The sequence below is a fragment of the Capsicum annuum genome, chromosome 7 (assembly GCF_002878395.1).
Source record: "Capsicum annuum cultivar UCD-10X-F1 chromosome 7, UCD10Xv1.1, whole genome shotgun sequence".
Taxonomy (NCBI): domain Eukaryota; kingdom Viridiplantae; phylum Streptophyta; class Magnoliopsida; order Solanales; family Solanaceae; genus Capsicum; species Capsicum annuum.
In genome coordinates, this window is record NC_061117.1 from 31,655,638 (window position 1) to 31,667,411 (window position 11,774).

Sequence of the window (11,774 nt, forward strand, 5' to 3'; positions counted from 1 at the left end):
CCTGACTCGATATTAACACCAAAGCCAAAATCATGATCAGGTAAAAAACCAGATAAGTTAATAGAAAAGGTATCATCAACTCAACAAGAACAGGAACTGACTAAGGTATAGAAATATCAATGATAGTATCATGGGCATCAGCAAAAAAAGCTATACACTCCCCTTTGGCTATGAACCTCCTTTCCTAAGTACATGGTATAACCTATCTCAGTAACTAAGTATCAATCCCTTACCTCATAATATGAAGGATAATAGGAGTAAATAAAGTAGTAGTCTTAGTAAAGCCACCTACAACAGCATGATAAGGATACAATGACTTAATCTCGAAAACTATGTTGAAAAGCACTATGTCTAAGATAATAAGACCAACCTAAGTGTTATACCCCAAGGCAGTTGTAACACATGATCGACCCACTTGATCTACCATAAAAAAAATCAGCTATGGAGGTAGAAATATGCATAGGCACTAGCAAAGCTCACAAGAATAACTCTTTTTGATTATTTTCTCTAAAATCCATCCAATAACCCAAAATGAGTTCAAAAGCCTCGAGATCCAAATCAATGGTCCAGCTAGCCAAAAATCTATATTTCAAAGATAGCAAAATAATAATAATTATCAACTGAAACTATTTACTAAGAGTTTTCATCAAAGCTAAACTTCTTAATTTTTAAAGCTCTAAAGAAAGAAAATTAGCTTAAAACTCAAAAGAATTGTACGGAAACCAAGCCATTTATCCCTGTAAGTGATAAATAACCTGTAACAACTAGAGAAAAGTTCAAAACATGAAAACATGCAAAAAAATTAGAAAATGTCTTGGTGGATCATTACAACATCCTTTAAAATCTCAAAGTTTTAGTGAAGGTAGAACATTTTCATCATTAAAAATCCTCCAACTAGGTGTAATGATGATAGAATCTCCCTTATATCTTAATCATGAAAATTAATATTTTTCCTTGGAGTCATAACATGGACCATGTTTATGCATGTGTGTGTATATATATATAATCGATATACATAGATCATAGTAAAACTACCCTTTATAGCAAGGAAATACCGGTTGGGAGTCCAGCTAAACCATATTCATTGCCTCAGACTAACATTTCAAAAATATAACAAGAAAACAAAAAGTAAAACTACCCTTCATATCAAGAAAACATTGATCTGGAGTCCAAATAAAGCATGTCCATGGTTTCAGGCCCAAATTTCCAAAATATAACAAGAAAAAACAAAACATAAATATAACATAAAAGTAAATCATATGGTGAAATTCATTGTATCATGAAACAATAACACAAACTATTCCTTAAATATAATAAAATCCCTTAAATGAATGAAATCAACAAGTCACAAAATCTATAACTACGTGTGTAGATTTTTCGTCAAACTGCCATATTTCAAGTGCCCGAACTTCACTTGATGATAGTGAAGCTCAAAGTTACAAAATATATAATAACCCTCTTTATCTTGTACCATACTCAATTTCACATCCTTAGACAACTATATCAACATACAACCCTAAATAAACCTAAGAGTACCCCAATAAACTGAGAACTCCTAGTCTTAGACGAAAAGAGTCAAAAATAAAAATTGGATTTAATATGGTCTTAAGCTTTAGATAGCTTTTCGTACCATTAGAAATTCACATTTATTAGAATCAACCTAGTCAATGGTGCCACAATGGAGAAATATTCTCCAAAAATAGTTGTAATAACACGTAACTTGATGAAACTGTGAACCACAATTAGATAAGTGGGCCTAGCTCAAATGAACTACCTGAGAACCAAACCGCCAATTCTAGCAAGTCATAAGAATCATGTAGCAACTAGAAGAAAGGTCAAAACATGGAAAATGCATGAAAACTTGAAAAATAACATGGAGGGTCATTACAACTTTTCTAATCAATGTTGCATTCAAATGCAAAAGAGAATGCATATGATAATACAAATAATATAGGATTTTATACCTGTAGAGACTTGTGAATTAACTATTTATTGAATTAAAATAATAGTAATTATTTATTCAAGCAACAAAGTCCAATGTTATCCTTGTAGTCTGACTAAAAAATAAATAAGAAAAATAACTAATGAACAATTAAAAAAATAAGGTACAACCTTTTTCGTAATAAAATATAAAATTGATCTAAGACCGTGGATTAGCTAGCAATTATTTTGAGTAATATCTTGAACAGACACTAATATTTGATTGGGTTATCAGTTGAAGGTTGTTATAACTTATTGAGCATCTTTTTGAAAACTCTAAGACTACACGACTATTTCTAATGCCTATATTTCTTTAATCCATGATCAATAGTAAAGTATATGTGGATATAATTTGTATCAACTAAGTGTAAAAACCTTTATTGTAATTATTAGAGCTTTTATATTTTGTCTATTTTTCCTTTGTTTGTTGCTTCTTTAGTTGAGTTTGTAATCACGTTCTCTAAAGCATTTGGAAGTGATTTATATGAGTTTGTAATTTTGAATAGCCTTTAAAATAGTATAGTTGACTTAGGTCAATGTTCTTTGATTCAAGAATTGGATGGTGATTCTATCAATTTTATTAGATCTAGAATGTGAAATTTAGTTTAGAAGCATCAATGGGTTGTATTTGGGAGGTCTAAGATGAGCTTGTGATACTTGTTTAGAGTTTAAAGTTTTACATTATTGAGTTTTAATAGTATTAGCTAAATTAAATATGATAGTATGGATATATGCATGGTACCATTAGGTCTGTATCTTATCCTGAGCATATTCATATGTCAAAGATACACTTAGTATCCATATTATAGCTTGATTTTCTTCCGTATATGGATAGGCAAGCAGAGAGGGCTATTCTGACATTGAAGGACATACTTCGTGCTTGTGTGATTGACTATGGTGGCAATTACGTTGAGCATCTACCTCGGGTAGAGTTTCCTTATAATAATAGTTACCATTCTAGTATTGGAATGTCCAATTTTAAGGCATTATAGATAGGAGAAATAGATCTCTTATTAGGTAGTTAGAGGTTAGTGAGGTGGATATGTTTGATCCAAATTTAGTTTGTCAAGCTATGGAAAAGGTAAAGGTGATTTGAGATAGGTTTAAGGCTGCCCAAAGTCGCCAAAAGTCCTATGTGGATGTAAGGCTGAGAGACTTAGAGTTTGAGGTTGGGGATAAGGTATTCCTAAAGGTATATCCTATGAAAGGAGTAATGCAGTATGGTAAAAAGAGAAAGCTCAATCCCTGGTATATTGGTCCTTATGAGGTTTTGCATAGGGTTGGTAATGTGGCATATGAATTAGAGTTTCTTTCTAGTTTGAGCTTCATTCATCCGGTATTTCATATCTCTATGTTGAGGAAGATTCTCGGTGATCCTTCTTCGATGGTTCCTTCAAAGAGATTGGGTATCTTAGATTCTTTATCTTATGAAGAAATCCTGGTTGAGATATTGGATCGGCAGGTTCGGCGATTACAGACTAAGGATTTGGCCTCAGTTAGGGTTTTATGGAAGAACCATTGGGTTGAAAAGGCTACATAGGAAGCGGAAGCAGACATGAAATCTAAATATCCAAATTTGTTTTTTACTTTGGATATTCGTGCAGAAAGTATGTGTTTTTGATCACATCTTTATTTTTTAACTTGGTTAAAGGTTGGATTGATATTTGATAATGAAAATGACTATGCATGATTTCTTTGCATCTTTGTTAAAGGTAAGAGTAGAGGCATCCAAGGGGTGTAAATCATGCTTTTACCTACCTTGTTTGTCATTTGGGAATGAATGATCCTAGTGGGAGAGACTGAATCACCCTTAGTTTAGGACCTTTAAAATATTTTTTAGATTTATAGGTTCTGAACAGCATATGACTGGTGGGTACTACTCGTATAATGTGGTACAAATGGTATGCCATAGCTATATACTGACTAGTGTTGGTTGTTGGGTTGGACTGGTTTCTGGTATGGATACGACTTGGGTTGGTATGAGTCATATGGTTGGATACGGTTCATTTTGTTTGGGTTTTTCCTATACTTAATTTGAGACTTCGTAAATTAATTTGGATTTGAGTACGAGTGTCTCACCATGAGATGTAAGATAGGGTATAAGTCGTACCATGGACTCATATAATGGACGGTGTTCAAACTTCTTATGCTTCTATTCTGCCAAGGGTATGGGTCAAAGGTACTAGTCGTATGTTTGGGTACGACTTGGTTTGTGTACATCATATATTGGATAGTGTTGGGTACAAGGACAAGGCCTAGGGTACGAGTAGTGGGTACCACTCATAATGAAGGGTACGACCGGTATGGGATAGTCATACCTATGATAGGATTTTTATGCAGCTTAAGTAGAGGCAATCTGGATATTTTTCCACTTAACCTATTAAGACCCCATGACTTTTAAACCACTTGGTAGGTTATTTACCCTATTATTCTCTTATTAAATACTTATAAAACTCTTTTAAACACTCAACAATTCTCTCTAAGGCTCTTGGATAAAGAAACGCTGGGGTTTCACTAAGGAGGTCTATTTGGGGCTTGTGTTGGTGATTTCTCTCCATCATCTTCTTCATTTAAGGAAAGATACTTCTCCCTCATTGTTAGTTCCAACTAAAGGCATAATTTATACAATTTTTTCATGGCATGATTATTATATGGTTTTGGGGCTTTCAAATATATGTTGGGGTTTTGGTTAAAAATTCTTAGTTATGCTTCTCCCATATTTTAATTATTTTTTACATACTTTAAATGGTGGTTGGACAATTGGTTTCATGGGAATGATTAATTGTTAATTGGAATTGGTTTTGGAAACACTATGCCCCCAACATGTTTGATAAAATGCCTATGAGAATGCTTTTACTAAATTACTGAACTTTTTAATCAAACTATTGCATTGTATGTTTTTGTAATGGAACACTAAATGGTATAAATGGATTAAATGGTTTGGAATTGTTAAAATGGTAGGGTTTGGTTGTCATGGTTACGGTTAATTAAACTTTCTTATAAGGTACAAGAGAATTCGCCAAGTAAATATATTAATGAACAACTTGTAGGGTACATGGGAATCCCCTAAGAAACTTAATAATGGAACACTTGTGGGGTACATGGGATTTCCCCAAGGTAACTTAATAATGTAATCTATGAGTACCTAGGAATCCCTTTCCATAAAAAGGTTGGCTAAGGACATTATTTGCAAACTATAGTCGGTATGATGATACCACTACTTATATCCTTCGTTATTAATAATGGAATAATGGTTTGGTTGGTAGGAAATAGTTTTAATTGGGCAATAATGGCGGGGTGTATTAGCTAACCGTGAAGGTGTGAGTCCAATGAACGGACACTGGAAACTCATGTTTGCCGACATAAGGGGTTGGTCATAGAGACTAGATATGATACTATAAGGTACATGGGAATCCGCTAAGTACATTGTACATATGTATCATGGAGAGAAAAGGGTATTCGAGAATCAGCTGCTCTTATGGTATCTCCAGTTTATGCGACTACACATATGGTGGCCTGTTTAGGGGTTATACTTGACCCATATAGCCTGTCGGTGGTTCTAGGATGGTTAAGCTACATATACCCATGTAAATGATTTCAAATGCATGCTAAACCCCATTCTCATTCCCGGCATAGTTGTATATATATATATATATATATGGTTTGTGTGCATATGGTTAGTTTACTTGGTTTTAATGGATGGCATTATTTTCTTATTATCCTGAGTACTTGCTAGCGTTCATCTGCTAACCTGTCCTTGGGCAGCTGTATCCCCATGTGATACAAGAACCGACCATTCTACTCCTTCTTGGTAATCAAATTTTGGGGCTAGCTACTGGATTGAAGTGATAAGCTTCCATATTCTGGAAGGCTCCATTTCATATTCGTGGATGTTTTTACATATTTTAGATATTTTATGGATACAGGTTTTGGTTATGGTCAGGGGCATGTCCCAACTTAATATTGGTTTTCTTTGGGATAGAGGATTTTATAGAAATACTATAGGTTGGAATGGGCGAGATTGGTATTGGTGTCAACCTTAGTATTGGCATTGGTATTGGGCTTGATGTCGTTGGACTAAATTTCTCACTACTCCATCCTTTTATGTTATGTTATGGAATATGGCTTGGTTACTATTTTGGTTGTTGGATTATAGTTATAGTTTGGTTATTGGTTATTGGTTGGGTTTGGTCGGTTGGACTCATTTGGAATGGTCAAGTTCATAGACTTATCCCATAGTCTGCAATTATGTAATTACATGTTGTCTTGTTATATGTTGGGAATTCATCCAACTAAGGGTAGGTATTGTAATGGTTGGATTGGGTAATAGGAGTGGTCCCCAGTCCTGGTTGGACTTGGGATGCCCATTACGATAAAGCCTCGGGTTGGGCCGTGTCAAGTTGGTATCAGAGCTTTAGATCCATGGTCAATTGGGGGTCCATAAAGCCATGTCGAGTAGAGATTTTTAAGGAGTGTGTAGCGCACCATACATATAAGGGAGAGGATACAAGGCATTTAGGAATGTTTCACTTTCTTGGTATTCTATTTTTGAGCTGCGAGGTCAAGGTCCTTTCTAATCCTGGTTTATTTGTTTATTAGATCATGCCTTAACTATCTGAGATGCAAAGTAACTCTTTTTTGCTAGTTAGGGACAACATTGATGGGACACGTACTACTTAGGGGATCTATACTCGGTCTAGGGGTATAGTCCCTAATATTTCTTGAGTTCCATCGATTTCTACTGCTACTAGTCATCCTTAGGGTGAGGTGACTAATGCAGAATTTAGGCAATCAATTCATGTTATTGCTCAGATGGTTGCTGCACAGGCTAAGCAGGATGTATCCGGTATCTTATTTGCTAAAGCCACAAGGTTTGGCCAGTTTATAAAGATGAATCCTCCTACTTTTACTGTTGTGAAGGTGAAAAAAGATCCTCAGGGTTTCTTGGATGAAATGGAGAAAATCTTCAGAGTGATGTAGGCCACGAATATGCAATGGGTGAATTTTGCTGCTTACCAGCTTAAGAATATGGCATACTAATGGTACAAAGAATGGGATAGGGTGAGAGGTGGTCTTAAGGAGCCAACTTTATGGGAGACTTTCTCTAATGCCTTTTTGGACCACTTCTTTCCTCAGGAGTTGAGAAAAACAAAAGAAAAGGAGTTTGTTAATTTAAGGCAAGGGAAAATATCTGTCAAAGAATATCCCTTGAAATTTCATCAATTTTCAAAGTATGCTCAAGATATGGTGTTTAATATATGGGAAAAGTGAGAAAGTTGGCTTTTGTACTATCTCGGGAGTTGATCCTTAAAAGAAAGACTATATTGTTGATCAAGTATATGGATATTTATAGGTTGATTGTTTATATGCAGCAGGTGGAGAAAGAAAATAGAAAGTAAGCTCAGTTTGGGGAAAGGCTGGGAAAGAAGTTTAGGTCATCTGAACAAGGTGGTGCTCATTATCAAGGTGGTCGAGATGGCGGTAAATGGACAAAGAAGAGTGGGGGAGTTCTGGTTCCTTTTCTACAACTAGTGCTTCTTACCCAAAATAGTAAGGTTATAGGCATCAATAGGGTAGTAAAAATTTCTAGGCATAGGGTGTCCAATCTCAGGAAAATGGGTCTCAGTTGGCTTCATCATTTTCTCCTTGTCGGTTATGTGGTAGGTTGCATAGGGGTTTTTATAATGAGGGGAGGGATAGATATGGTTAGCTAGGCTATATGATTATGAATTATTTGGTTGGTAAGGGTGCTTCGAGAGCGAGTAAGGCTCTGATTGCTTCATCTTCTACTCCTACACCAAAGAGTGCTACTTCTGTATCTATTTTTTCTTTTGGTACTGGCACTAGTCAGAATAGGTTGTATGCTCTTGCTACTCAACAGAAATCTGAGGCATCGCCCAATGTCTTGACTGGTACGTTACAACTCTTTTCTCATGACATGTATTGTTTGCTCAATCTGAAGTCCACTCTTTCTTATGTAACCTAATTTATGGATGTGTATTTTGGTTTTGATCTCGAAGTTATTTCAGAACCTTCTATTTCTATCTCGATAGGTGACTCTATGGTTACTAAAAGGGTCTATAGGGGGGTGTTGTATTGACTGGCAGTAGGAAGACTTTGGTGGATTTATTTGATCTTGATATGGTGGATTTTGATGTTATTCTGGGGATGGATTGGTTACACTCTTGTATGTGTCCTTAGATTATTGAACCTATTAGTTTGTATTTAGGTTCTGGGTAAGCTTGTTATTGAGTGGAATAGTGATTCCCTAGATCCTAGAGGAGGTTCATTTCTTACCTTAGAGCTCAAAGATTAATCTCTAAAGGGTGTCTCTATCATCTGGTCCAGGTTAAAGAATCTAACTCCGAAGGTCCTTCTTTTCATTCGGTGCCAGTGGTAAATAAGTTTCCTGAGGTCTTTTTGGATGATCTTCCTGGTGTTCCTCCAGATAGAGAGACTGAGCTTTGTATTGATTTGGTTCTGGACACTCGTCCAATATCTATTCCTCCTTATAGAATAGCTCTGGCTGAGTTGAGGGAACTCAAGGAGCAACTTAAGGAACTTTTGGATAAGGGTTTCATCCATCCTAGTGTATCAGGTAGGGTGCACTGGCTTTATTCATGTGCAAGAAGGATGGTTCCCTTCAAATGTGCATTGACTATATGCAGCTAAATAATGTGACAATTAAGAACAAGTATCCTCTTCCAAGGATAGATGACTTATTTGTCAGCTGCAAGGTGTCAAATTCTTTTATAAGATAGATCTTCGGTCTGGGTATCATCAGCTTAAGATTAGGGAGGAGGTTATCCCTAAGATGGATTTTCAAACTCCATATAGGCACTTTGAGTTCTTGGTAATGTCATTCGATTTGACTAATGTATCAGCGGTATTTATGAATTTGATAAATAGGGCTTTCAGGCAGTTTTTGGATCTTTTTTTTATTTTGTTCATTGATGACATCTTGGTGTATTCTTAGAGTTAGGTGGATCATGCTAATCACCTTCGTGTGGTGTTGCAAATTTTGAAAGAGCAGCAGTTGTAAGCCAAGTTCTCCAAGTGTGAGTTTTAGTTGAATGCTTTAACTTTTCTTGGTCTTATTATGTCTAGTGAGGGGATCATGGTGGATCCACAAAAGGTGGTTGTGGTTAAAAGGTAGCCAAGACCCATGACTCTAACTAACATTTGGAGATTCTTGGGTTTGGCTAGGTTTTATAGGCATTTCGTGGACGGTTTCTTGACGATAACTGCCCCATTAACTAAGTTAACTCAGAAGAAGGTAAATTTTTCTTGGTTAGATGCTAGTGAAGAGAGTTTTGAGAAGATTAAAGATCAGCTAACTTCGGCTTTGATTTTGACATTGCTTGAAGGCAATGAGGGGTTTATGGTTTATTGTGATGCATCTCGGGTGGGACTTGGTTGTGTTTTGATGCAGCATGGAAAGGTGATTGCCTATGCTTCCAAGCAGTTGAAGGTACATGAGAGGAATTATACAACTCATGATTTGGAGTTTTTAGCAGTGGTTATTGCTTTGAAAATATGGTGGCATTATTTATATGGAGTACACGTGGACATTTTTTTCTGATCATAAGAGTCTAGAGTATGTGTTCACTTAAAAGGAGCTAGATCTCAAGAAAAGAAGATGGTTGGAGCTTCTCAAGGACTATGATATGAGTCTTCCCTACCACTCAGGTAAAGCTAATGTAATTGCTGATGCTCTTAGCAGGTTATCCATTAATAGTTTGGCTTATGTGGAAAAGGAGAAGTGGGAACTAGTGAAGGATATTCACCTCTTGGCTAATCTTAAGGTTCATCTTCTAGACTTCGGGGATGGTACAAGAAAAGGTTCGGTTGTCTCTTAGTGTAGAGATCAAGGAAAAGAAAATGCTAGATCCTATCTTGATAAAAATCAAAGGTGATATAGGTGGGAAAAGGGTGATGGTGTTTGAGATCAGAGGTGATGGTACCTTGAGGTAACAAGGGCAGTTTTGTGTTCCCGATGTGGATGGGTTACATGAAAGGGTATTGGTTGAGGCACATGAATCGCCTTATGTTGTTCATCAAAGTTTGACTAAAATATATCATGATCTCAGGGACATGTATTGGTGGAGTGGTATGGATGTGGCTAACTTTGTAGCTAAGTGGATGGTGTGCCAACAAGTCAAAGTTGAGCTTATGAGGTTTGGTGGGTTGTATTACGAGATTGATTTGCCTGAATGAAAATGAAAAGTGATCAATATATATTTCTTTACTGGTCATCCTTGGTCTCGAAACTAATTTGATTCGATTTGGGTCATTATGGATAGGATGAGAAAGTCCGTTCACTTCTTGCTGGTGCAGATTAACTTTTCTACTTAGGATTACATGAATTTGTATATTTATGAGATTGTAAACCTACATGGGTTACCTGTTTCTACTATCTCTGATTGTGGTACGCAATTTTCATCTTATTTTTAGCAGTTTTTTCAAAAGGAGTTGGGTACAAAGGTTAGTCTGGGTACTGCTTTTTATCCTAGACAGATGGGCAAGCAAAGATGACTAGTCAAACATTGGAGGACATGCTTTATACATGTGTGATTGACTATAATGGCAATTGGGTTGAGCATCTACCTCTGGTAGAGGTTTTTTATAATAATTGTTACCATTCTAGAATTGGAATGGTTAAGGCATTATATGGTAGGAGGTGTAGAACTCCTATTAGATAGTTTAAGGTTGGTGAGGTAGATATTATGGTATGGATTTAGTTTATCAGGTTATAGAAAAGGTAAAGGTGATTTGGGATGGTCTTAAGGATACCTAATGTCGCCAAAAGTCCTATGCATATGTAAGGAGTAGAGACTTGGAGTTCAAGGTTGAGGATAAGGTGTTCCTAAAGGTATCTCCCATGAAGGGAGTGATGCGGTTCAGAAAAAATGGGAAGCTCAGTCCCAGATATATTAGTCCTTACATGTTTTTACAGAGGATTGGTAATGTGGTATATGAATTGGTGTCGCCTTCTAGTTTGATCTCTATTCATTCGGTATTTTATGTCTCTATGTAGAGAAAGTGTCTCGGTGATCCTTCTTCAGCGGTTCCTTTGAAGGGATTGGGTATCTCGGATTCTTTGTCTTTTGAAGAGGTCCCAATTTAGATATTGGATTGGTAGGTTCACCGATTATGGACCAAGGATGTGGCCTCAGTTAAGGTTCTATGGTTGAACCACAAGGTGGAATAGGCTATGTGGGAAGAGGAAGCGGACATAAAGTCCAAATACCCTGCATTTGTTTTCTTTTTGAAATATTCATGCGGAAGAAATATGTTCTTGATCTCATCGTTATTTTCTAACTTGGTTAAAGGTTGGATTTATATTTGATAATGCAAATGACTCTACTTGATTCACCTGCATCTTTGTTAAAGGTAACAGTGGAGGCATCTAAGGGGTGTAAATCGTGCTTGTACCTACCTTGTTCATCATTCAGGAATGAATTATCCTAATGGGGGATACTGAATCACCCTGGGTTTAGGACCCTTAGAAAATTTTTTGGATTTTTGGGTTCTAGATAGCATTCGACTGGTGGGTACCCATTGTATAATGGGGTACGAGTGATATGCCTGTGTCGTATGCTAGCCAGTATTGGTTGTTGGGTTGGATTATTTTCTGAAATGGGTACGACTTTGGTTGGTACGAGTCGTATGGTTGGATATGGGTCATTTGGTTTGGGTTTTTCTTTCATTGATTTGAGACTTAGTAAAGTAACTTAGATCTGAGTACGGGTGGCTCACCATGAGCCATAAACTAGGGTACGAGTCATGCTAGG